Below are 11,999 nucleotides of genomic sequence, written 5' to 3'. Positions count from 1 at the left end.
CTTTGGTGTTGAAGGTGGACTGCACCTTGTTAAGTGCCCTTATTAAGCACTTACAGGAATAAAAAACCTAATCACATTAATATTATTACCACTACTATGCCTTTTTCTTGTTTCCAATAATCTGCAAAAAGTATAACTAACCTTGTCCAGTCTATTAAGCACCAATCTCAACCCTTATTCTTTTAAGTGGTAAGAGGTTTTCATGTGGTTATTTTAATCTTTCTTGGTCATTAAGAAATCAGAGGTTAAGATGGATCTATGGTTTCCACCTACATTTATTGGTTTTGAGAGAGCTTATCCAAGTTAGGAAATCATCTATCATTTTTATTTAGAAAGATCAATTTCTGATGTCTATGTGCTTATTCTTTGCCTTTCTTTGGTAAATTTTCTGCAAAATTCTTTCAAAATTGTTCATTTGAGATGCTTGTTTGTTGCACAATGCATATACTCCTATTCTTCTTTGCGTAACTTAGATGCAAGATTAATGTCATTTCTCCTTTCCTTTATGTTTTTTCTATTGTAAATCATACATGTTGCATAATTTAGATGAAACTTAATGTCATTGCTCCTTTCCTTTATGTGTTTTTGTTGTAAAGCATACATGTTGCATAATTTAGATGAAGCTTAATGTCATTGCTCCTTTCCTTTATGCTTTTTCTATTGTAAGGTAGACATGAGGACTACCTAGATGGGAATGGTTTCATATTAATGGCACATCCTTAGAATATGTAGTCTAGAATCCAGATTGCTCCTCGCTACTTGCCAAAAGGTTTTTTGTTTATTGGATGTTTAGTTTTGCTTGTTTGTGTCTCCGTTTGCTAGCTTTATCATCCTTTCTTTTTACTCTTGCTGGATATTTATTTTCTACATTTTGGTTTATTTCTAGGTTTATAGAAATGTATTAAAGGAATATTTAGAAGGCATGTCACCTTGTTTGACCTGGTGCAACTAAGATTTTTGGATTTCTTAAGCTTGAAATGTCACATGTTCTTGAAGTGTTCATGAATTTATAGGGATCTCCAGCCAAATGGATACCTAGTCATTTTAATTCTAACTACTGATTTTTCAAACCATTCTGAGGAACCCATTATTGAAAGAGACACTGGGAATGTGTTAGAAGAGTAGTGAAGTTGCAAGCTTTCAGGCTATGGGATCGTGGAAGGAATTATCACATAAGTAAGTCAAACTTAAATCCCTTTTATGTTTCGGTGAGTGAGATTATTGCTAGGACTTGAGACTTTGTTGTGGTATATGATTTCAAAAGGGTTATATCTACAAATATAGAGAAAGAGATTTAAAGCCACAATAAAATAAAAATTGCCATGGTGTAATTTCGTTAGTTAGAACATTACTTGTAGAAAGAATCAACATTGGTTTGGTTGTTAGTACTTTCTTCTCATTCAGTCATGTCATAGTCCTTGCAATTTTGTTTTGTTTTGATATCAAAATGATTGGAAATCCTCCCTCTGCCTTTGAGTGGTCATCTTATTCCATAATTAGTGTTCTACTTCAACTTGGGAATGTAGGTTTATTAGAAGAAAAATGTCCCAAGTGCATTTGATAGAAATATTTTATCTATAGTTGCATGGGTGCTTCTTATGCTCCCCCCCATCAACCGCACTTCTACAAAGAAAATTGTTGCACCTCTACATTTATAATTTTAAAAATATTAAACTAGTTGCATCAACACCCACACCCACACTTAGCCACACCCATGCATCATTGGTCTTATTCTTTGAGAATTTTAGTCACCATCTGCATAAATTTTATAATGGGATGGATTCATGTGTGATTTCCACTTTTATGTCTATGAATATGCTTCATGTAGGATTTTCCTTTGATGATGCATTCTAATGTACTATAGTATAAAATGTAAATTATTTAGTTAATGTTTGTGAGAATATTATTACACCACGCCACACTTCACTTGTGGTTTCGATGTGTATATTCACTGTAAAAAATAGATACACAATCTAAGTTCATTTTGCTAGCTGTCATTAGTAGCTCTTTAATCCAAATCACCCATAAGAGCATGTGATGAGGCATGTAGTTGCAAATATTGAGGGAGAAGTTGTCCCTCTTATAAGCATGGGGGAGTGCTCTCTTCTTGAATAAATTCTAGTATGTGCTTGTACAAAGATACGTGATTATAAAGAGTCAAGTTCTCATCCATCTTCTAGTGATTCTTAGAATAGTCTAACATAAACCTTTGGGCGGCAAAGTGAATATCATGTTTAAGATTATATGATAGATCAGGTGCATGAATATGAACATATGATGGTGAATGAGAACTATAAGGATTTCGCTTATATTTTCCCTACATGAAGAGGGCAACCATGAAGGAAATTTCAGGCAAAATCCCTGAATCCATGGCTTTATTGGAGATTTAAAGAAACTAGAACTCCTACAGACCAACGTTGGTTCCTTTGAAGAACAATTTCATGAGTTGACCTAGACTATTTTGGATCACATAAGGGTGATCGAATAACAATCAAGTAAATTGGCAAGATTAGAGGGATGCCTCTTAAACATAACCCAAATAGTTTCTGATTGAAAGAACATAATTGAATCTCGAATCAATAGTATAATATGGTTAAAATCAGAATTACTTGTTGCTAGCCTTGCACTAGACATGTCAAAGGTAACTGAAACTCTTAAGGTATATATCTCAGCTAGGTTAAAAAGTGCCAATCTGGGGCGACTGTTGTTGATATAGATGGAGATGATATTTTGTTGATGAATGTGCAAGAATTGGCCACCATTGGGGTAGAAAACCTACCTGTTAAGATGATGGTATTGAACATTCAACACTTGGGCATGGTGGTTCAATGGGAAGATTACTTTTACAAAACAAACAGAGCACATACTTACCTTAGGGATACATCTGTTGAATCTGAGACTTTCCCCAATCTTTTGAAGATGGCAGAGGCATGCAATATACCAACAGCTAGGGTAACAAAGAAAGCAAATGTCAGGGAGGCCATTTCACAAATGCTCGATACCCTCGGGCCATATTTATTGGATGTCATTGTGCCACACCAGGAGTATGTCTTGCCTATGATACCCATTGGTGGAGTTTTTAAAGATATTATAACCAAAGGTGATGGGAGAAGAGCGTACTAAAAAGAAGAGGCTAAGCCATTTCTCATTGTATAAGATTATTCTAGGTTCTAAAAGTGCATTTTCAGTGTTTTCATTTTGAAGTTATGGAGAAATCTTTCTTTTCTCTCCTTTGCAATTTTATTGGCAGGACACATTTTATTTCTCCAACTTATACAATAAATAAATCAGGGCAAGTTTGGACACCTTAGATTGTTCACAAAGTCTTGATTTTATGTTTATATGTTGTGATTTCTAAGAACAATTGCGACAAACTTTCATTTATGTTTCTACTAATATTTGGTGGCCCATGAGGCAAGGGCATAAATTGTGGCGCATTGTATCTCTAGTTCTACTTCTTATTTTTTTGTATTTGCCTATTTGTTTTAGAAAATGTGCATTCATTTTATTGCATAGAGAATTTTGCAAAGTAAGATTCAGATAAGATATCAAAGGATGGATTGAAAATAACCTACACGAGGAGGATAAATGTGGTAGTATCATAGATTGCATAATAGCATATGGCATACAGGTTTGATGGTAACTCACTATCTCTACCTTTGACAATGGGCTTTGAAAAGATGTCCATCCTATATGTAACAAATTTGTGTTTTAAAGATTTTTTTAATTGCTAAATCGAGATCTTGAAGTCAATAATTTTTACTAAATGTCTTTGCCAGATAACTTAGAGATGTAATTGTTGTTGTATTTAGCTATTGTCTAACAATTATAACAGTTAGTGAATTCCATATTGTAGGACATATGTTGGAAAATCAAATTTTCGTTGTTCCTAGAATTTTAGAGTTGACCTTTCCAGTATTATTATAAAACCCTGACCATTGACAACAATTTCTAAATTATAGTTCTGCAAATGTACATCGCTCCGAGAGTCAAAAAATTCAATGTTCAGGAATAAATAGTACGAGGTGTTGTGGGGTCAAGTTAGGGGTGGATCTTTGGATCAAAACATCTCTTCTTGTACATTGCATGGTAAATCATGCTCAACTTCTTTGTAGTGAACCATTTTGTGGGAACATGTTCCATTCTCATTTAATTGGAGCTCTTCTTCATTCGAAGATGCTTCTGCCCAAACAATTTTAGGTTCTGTAACTAGTTGTTTGAGATAGTCGACACAAATTTAGAATGTTGCACCTAGATATGCAAATTTACATATGGAAAGGTAATCATAATATTGTTAGTTATCATCTTTTTCATGAATTAATGTCATTTTATTTAGCTTATATAATGTCATCTACTACTTGTATTCTTTCAAAATTTATCAAATATTTACTATTGGAACTTGAAATATCATCTTTGAAGATTAAGAAGCAATCGATGTTGGAAAGGTAAGTGATTTTTCTTTATCTTCTAGCTCTGAATGAGATTTTGTTTACTAATTTTTAATTTCAATGATGTTTTATATGGTAAGATTCTTCTCCAATTTATGCCTTATGGCGTTTCTTTTGCAACATTTAGTATAATTACTAATTAAACTTATAATAATGAAATATATCTTACCATTATATATATAACATTTTGTTTTAAAAAATGTTTTACATAAATTACTTGAGATTTCATGTATTTTTTTAAAACTTAGTCAATAGGTTTTTTTTTAGGATCTATGTAAATTAGTTGCATATCCTCGGTGTATTTTCACCAACGTTGTGGTATATGTACATATTTGCAATCTTTTCATAGGTCTAAATATAAAATATGATTAACGCAATATGATGCTCATCAATTTCATTGACATAGTTACATAGGAAGCTAACAATAACATGATGGATGTGACATAGTTACATAGGAGTTCATCAATAACATGATAGAGGTGAAGCAATTTTTCACTGTAAGCGAATATTTTTGTAATTCTATTTATTTTAAACCATAAAATTGTGTTAATATCTTTTATATTGAAAAAAAATGATTAATAATATGTAGTAAATTTCATGAATTTCTTATAAGAATAGAGAAAAGAAAATATATATACAACACGTCATTTTTTATTCATGTTTAATCTCTCGTTACAATGAGAGAGAATATGAGCATAGTAACGGCCCTATTCAGGTCTGAATTAAGTTTGTTCAATTTGGACACAGTTTTTTTGGTTGAGATTTCTTAATTTGTCATTTTCAGCTTTTCTAGTGCTTTATATATTTTTTTAAAACATTAAGATATTAAATAACAGTCTATTATATATTTTTTTAAACATTAAGATATTAAATAATGGTTGATTTTGTAGTTTTGTAAGTAGATATGATGGTCGAGATTTCTTAATTTGTCAATTTTTTTTTGTGAGTTTTCTATTATAAGTTATCAATATTTGTGGAGTTATAACTTCATTAATGTATTAGGGCAATATATGTCATTACCATATCATAATATTATTTTTTACTCCGGTCGTTACCAGTTATGATTCTTGAATTTTTTATCTAATATTTTAAAATAGAAATTTTCTTCGTAAAAAATTATATAATATATATATTATTTTTATATTCATTAAAATAGGGAATTGGAAATTCTCATATTGTATTCTATAATTTTTTCGAAAAAGAAGAAAAGAAAAATAGCGGTATTTGACATATGTTCTTAATTTATCAATAAATAACTTTGTGTTCCTCCAAAAGACTTAGAATTCTTTTAGTAAGACCAAAATTGTTTTTATGGGGTATAATCATGGAATATTACTCATATTTTGGATATTTAAATAATTTTGGATCCATCAAGTGTTGAGATAGATCAAATATCTCGAGGTGCAAATCTTTCTTCAAGTTTTGCACTCAAAAAAGGGTTTTACACCTCTAGAGATTTGACCTCTCTAGTGCCCTGATAGATCTAGAGTTAAAATGGATCTTTATAAATACACCCTTATCATATATATGTTGCCAAGGTCATTTAAATCATGATCACCACATCGATCCTTATGAATTTTAGCTTCTTTCTTTCCATCAAATAGAGACGTGTGGGTACATTATTTTAATCTTAAAAATTATGCAAAGAGGAAAATAAAATTAGGCAAGAAAAACTATTTGTAATAAAAAAATTATTATGGTGATAAACGTATCTATTTTGGAATAAAGTATTTAGAATTTTAATTTGATTATCAATAATTAATAAATGAATGGTAAGGATTTAATCTTTATAAAGTATTTTTAGTAGTAATAGGAGAGAGGGTTCAAATTTATCTTAAAGGTAGTTATGCCACTTATATATATATATATGTATATATATATATATATATATATATATATATATATATATATATATATAGATATATGAATTTATTACTATTTTTTATTTAAATTGAAAGGAAAAAATTGTATAAGTAACTTTGAAATAAATCTTAGCGCTTGATCCCTATTATTGCTAAAAATATTCCATGAATATTACATAAGGTTAAATCTTTGCCATCCACTATTAATTATTGATAATTAAATTAAAAATTTTAAAAACCTTATTCCAAAATAAACAAACCTATCGAATAACCAAAAAAAATTATAAAATTAAATTAAAATAAAGAAATATGTAAAATATTTTTTACTATGAAATTAGTTATGATTTTCTAAATGTAGTGTAACAAAGTCCACTTACAAGTTAAGAATTTCTGAGATAAGGGGTCAATCTCTAGATCAACAATATTGTTACATGTTTTTAAAATATATGTTGAAAATGGTTGTTATTAATGTCAATGACTACCCAAATGAAAGATTAAATTACATAATCAAATAGAATATTCCATGAACTTTCCAATAGTATATGAAACTCCCTCTAATTCCATATGAATAAGAAGATATGAAATATCTTTTCAATGTAACCCAACCAAAGTATAAGCAAGCCCCATTTCGATACCCTATCTTTGAAGGAACTTCTACTGTAATTGCCTAGCTCAAATGGGACGATGCGATATACGATTGGAAATCTTATTCTAAGATATTTCTAATGATATATTGCACACCTAACTCTTCATGAATGAGGAGAAATGAATTTTTTGAATATTCACTACAAATTCTTCGAGTTGCACCAGTGGACCTAAACCTAGCATCCAAGCGCACTATAAATAGACATGAGAAGGAACATTTCTAACCACTCTACTAAAGAATTTGGTTTTGTGTTTAGGATAGTGAAAGAGCAGGTTGAAATTCCATACCTCATGAACCAAGAAGAAGTGAAGTGAAGCCAAGTTGAAGTAGATTTTTGGGGAAGGGTTTTTGGCATTATTCTTGGGAAGGGTTTTTAGTTTAACTAAGGTTTGTTTTAAGGGTTGAGTACAAGTATATTTAGAGGTCAAGTGGGTTGAGTCCTAGTGAGGAGAAGGTCGAGCTTTAGGTTTTCCTTGAGGGTTGAATTTTATCCCTATAGAGGTCGATTTATAGGCTTGCCTTAAGGTCGAGTTGCAGTTATGATTTTAGGGTTGAGTTCTTTCCCTGTGAAGGTCGATATTTAGGGTTGAGTATTATTGTTTAAAGGCCGAGTTTCAGGGGATCAATTTTGTTGTTTAAAGGCCAAGTTTCAAGGTTAAGTTCTCCTATTTTAATATCTAGTTCAGACTTGGTTTAAATTTCAAGTCCTAGTATATTGAAGGCTGAGTTTAGGATTTTGTTGTGGCAGCTACAACTACCCTCCAAAATTTTTCCTTAGCCTATTTTGGAGCCTCCCTACCAACCTTCATAGTAGCTTGCCTTGCTTCGTCAAGTCCTCAAGTTTCAGTGTCTTTCTTGCTCAAAGGAAGCATGTCGGTCACAGTTTGATATTTTCCCTTCACAGGCTGCTCACCTGGAGTTGGTCCAGTTTCAGGCTCAGCAACTTCCCCTTGAAAATTGTGCATTTCTGGAGGGCAACCAGCCTTCCCTCTGTTAGGACTCCAATATGTACCATTTTGTTATATACTTTGATATCATTTTACTCTCAAAACCATAAGCTCCAATGTCTTTTTCATTCACTATATCCTAAGGTATAAGGAAACCTTCTCTTTATTATATGATTAATCTGTCTTACATTTAATTCCATAATACTCTTATATTTTATCAATTATTGAAGTGCATTGTTGCTAACATAAGTTGAAGATCGCAGATAAAGTTATATGCCTTGATGAGAACGAGCGGCTGTAGCTGAAACAACTGACTGAGTTGCGGGAACAGCCGACTACGTTGCTGAAACAGCTGGTCCTGTTGCTGAAACAGCTGGTCCCGTTGCTGAAACAGCTGGTCCCGTTGCTGAAACAGCTGGTCCCGATGCTGAAACAGTTAACTCAGCTGCTGAAACAGCCGACAAAGCACGCAAATTCCGTTATGCGTAATTTGCGATTCTGAAGAACTTTTTGTGGATAATAGCAGCAGGCCGAAGATACGGTTACCTGAATTATTGTAAAGATAGCATGACTGTTGTCTCGGATGTAACAGTATCTCTTTTTTAAAGAAGAACAGAATAGTCTTGTTTTGAACAGAATCGAGATATCCGCTCTTGTGTAAAATTGTAAATGATGTCTCCTCTTTAAAAAGAGGAGACATCATCATTAGAGGGGATCGAACTGTAATTTTGAGAACAGCATTGTGTGAGACAGGAGCTAGTCTCCTCTTTTGTATGTACCAGTTTCTTGATAGATGAATAAAGACTTGTTTTGAGCATTCTAGTCTAATTCTTTCTCTTGGGGAATCTTGTGAGAAGGAAAGGGCCCGCCTTCCTCACAAGATTCACCCCTTTATTCCTGTAGTTGTTTATTTCTTATGTATTTGCATTGTATTCAAGTTCTGTTGCTAAAACACTAGTTACATGGTTTGTGATACTCTGTTTCTTAGCGCTACATGTATTGATTGCACGAGTGGATGATGAGAGCATGTGCTGAAGATCCCTGTACAGAGGGATAGGGTCTTGCTCCATTGATTGCTTTCTTTTACTTGCAGTGTGATTAGAACAGAGAGGCCAAGTGCTGAAGATTCCTGTTCCTGGGAATAGGGTCTTGACCTCTTAAGGTTACCTCTTTTTGCAGTGTGATTAGTGCCAGGCAGCAGGTGCTGAAGCTCCCACCAAGGAATAGGGTCCTGTTCCTGCTATAGTTGAATGATTTCTTTTCTTATACATTTATTTCCCTTTTGCTGTAACAGAGAAATCGTGTCTGCTATAAGTTAATTGACTTCAGCTTTAATTAAGTAGACTGTGAATTGATAGATTGCTGAATTTAACAATTGTGTGTGACTTTCTTTTACTACAACATTGAACTGCTTTTGAAATTGAGCATATCCAGTGCGCTATTACCTTTGGAATAAAAAGACCTTCTCGGGTTGACAATTTATGTGGAGCTCGAATTGTGAAAACAATTAGAGCGACCAACATTTTGGCGCCGTTGCCGGGGAAGGTAATTATAGATTTCAAAAAGCATTTATCTATTTTTCTTCTAATGTGCAGATTGTATGAGAGGACGAGGAAACCAGAAGAAAAATAACCGCGCAGGTGGCAAGGGCTGGGGAGGACGAAAAACGTTTATTGACGAAATCGTATCAAAGGCTGAATCATCACAAAGACTGAGTTCTCGAAAGTCAAAATTTCAGCGTTCCCCTCAGTCAGATTACAGAACAGAAGAAGTTGTGGGTCCTGAACATACAGAAGAAGTTGTGGGTCCTGAAAATACAGAAGAACCAGCAGTCAGCGCTGAAGAGTCAGAGGAAAGTAGCAGAATAGAAGAACATATCGAGGAGATAGTAGAAAGCGCTGGACGACCGGTAGGAAATATTGAAGAACCAATAGAGGATTCTGACGATCGAGAAAGTGCAGTAGGAGGACCAACAATGGAAGACAACAATGATAATCTCCTCTTTGGAGGAGGACGTACAGGTCCTGAAGAAGAAAGAAGGGATGAAAATTCTCTTTCTACCTTGGGATTTCCCATCAGTGATCTTCCTGCAGGAACAATGAAAAATATCCCATTGTCTGCCCTACCTAACTTTCATGGTTTATCTACTGAGGATCCTGACGAGTTTCTTTTTGAATTTGATATTTTATGCAGAAGCTATGATTATGTTACTAATGCTCAAAAGTTGAAACTGTTTCCAGCCACCTTAAAAGGGAATGCCTTGAGATGGTTCATGAGCCTTGGGAGCCAGGTAATCACAACATGGGAGCAAATGAAACAAAAATTTCTGCTTAAATATCAGGACTACTGCCGGACAAGAGGGAAGAAGGATGAATTATTCAATATGGCACAAAAATCGGATGAAAGCTTGGAGGACTACATCGAAAGATTGCAATACAACATACAGAGATCCGATCATCCAGATATAAGTAAGGAAATTCGTAAAACAATATTACTTAGAGGGTTAAGGGATGATTGTTTAAATATGTTAAATATGCTTGCTAAGGGAGATATATCTAAAGAATCATATGATGAGATTTGTGAACTTGCTAAAAGATGTTCTAGGGGAGCTGCAAGAAACAGAATAAGAGATTCCACCTATTCAAGGGTACAGAAATCAGCCAATGGAGGAGCAACAAGAGCAGAGATAGGTAATTTGCTTGAAGAATTTAAAACCGAAATGCTAAGTTCTTTTGCTTCGCAGATTGACACTTTGCAGGTTAAGAAGAAGCAGGCTGAGGCAGAAGCAACTCTGGCTGTCTACTGCCCGAAATGTAGAGATAAACATCCACTAAGGGAGTGCCCAAGAGAAAAAGTACCAGTTTGCACCCTTTGTGAGAAAGATCATGAGACAGAACAATGTCCATCTCTACCGGGGATAAAAGCAGCGATGCAGCCAACAGAGGAAGAAGCTGAAGCAGTCTACCTGCTAACTCAAAGAAGACAGTGGCAACCTAAAGGGCAAGGTACGAATTCTGGTATGCCATTTAATCGTTGGAACAATTATTCAGCTTTTGGCCAAACAGGCTACCCCCCCTTCAACCAAATGCAATATCCACTTTTCAATCAAATGAGTTTCCCACCCATGCAAATGCAAAACCCTCCCTTTGTTGATCCTTCAATGTGGACTCCTTGGCCTCCACAACAACCACCTCCTTTCAATCCTTGGAACCCAAGTTGGAATAATCAATCACTTCCATACCCAAATCAGATGCCTCAATTCCAACAATCACTCTCTCTGCCATCAAATGCCCCACCAAACAACCAAATGAGACCCCAACTACCCGCGCAACCAAATCCTAACCCCAACAATAAAGCTGTGCAAGTTATTGAAATTCAGAATCAGTCTATATCCCCTACTATGCAATGTAATGATATTCATTTGAGATCTGGAAGAGTAGTAGAGCCTATTATTGATGATATAACTGATTCAGATAAAAATGAAACCGAAAAGCAAAAAGAAGCTCAACCACCTTCTAACAAAAATGCTGAATCAACAGAACCTCCATTCCCCGAGCGTTTGGTTTTAACCAAAACAACTGAAACACCTGCTTTTAATTTTATGGGGGAATTGCAAAATTTGTATATTAAGATTCCACTTTTACAAGCATTAAAAGATGTACCAATTTATGCCAAAACATTAAGGGATATTTGTGTGAAGAAACCTGGTAGGAAAACCAAGGATCCCCTTACAGTACATGTGATGGGAGACTTGTCTGCATTAATGTCCGGAAAAACCCCTCCTGCAAAATATGGTGATCCTGGCCATCCTACTGTTACAGTTCAGATTGGTAAAGCAGTAATCCCCCGGGTTTTGGTAGATTTAGGTGCAGCAATTAATATAATGACTCTGGAAACTTCACAATTGTTACAGCTGAATAACACAATCAGAGATACACCCACCATTTTAGAGTTAGCTGACCGTCCCACAATTAAGCCAGAAGGGGTTGTTGAAGACCTGCTCATTTCAGTTGAATCCTGGAAATATCCAGCTGATTTTGTTGTATTGCAAACTAAAACAAAGCTGGGGGGACATCCCTTAATTCTAGGAAGGCCA

This window comes from Pinus tabuliformis, chromosome 1_1, assembly GCF_031772625.1.
Source record: "Pinus tabuliformis cultivar Carrire ecotype Pingquan chromosome 1_1, CPIR1, whole genome shotgun sequence".
Taxonomy (NCBI): domain Eukaryota; kingdom Viridiplantae; phylum Streptophyta; class Pinopsida; order Pinales; family Pinaceae; genus Pinus; species Pinus tabuliformis.
The sequence above is the reverse complement of the archived record's forward strand: the minus strand, read 5'-3'. Positions refer to the sequence as shown.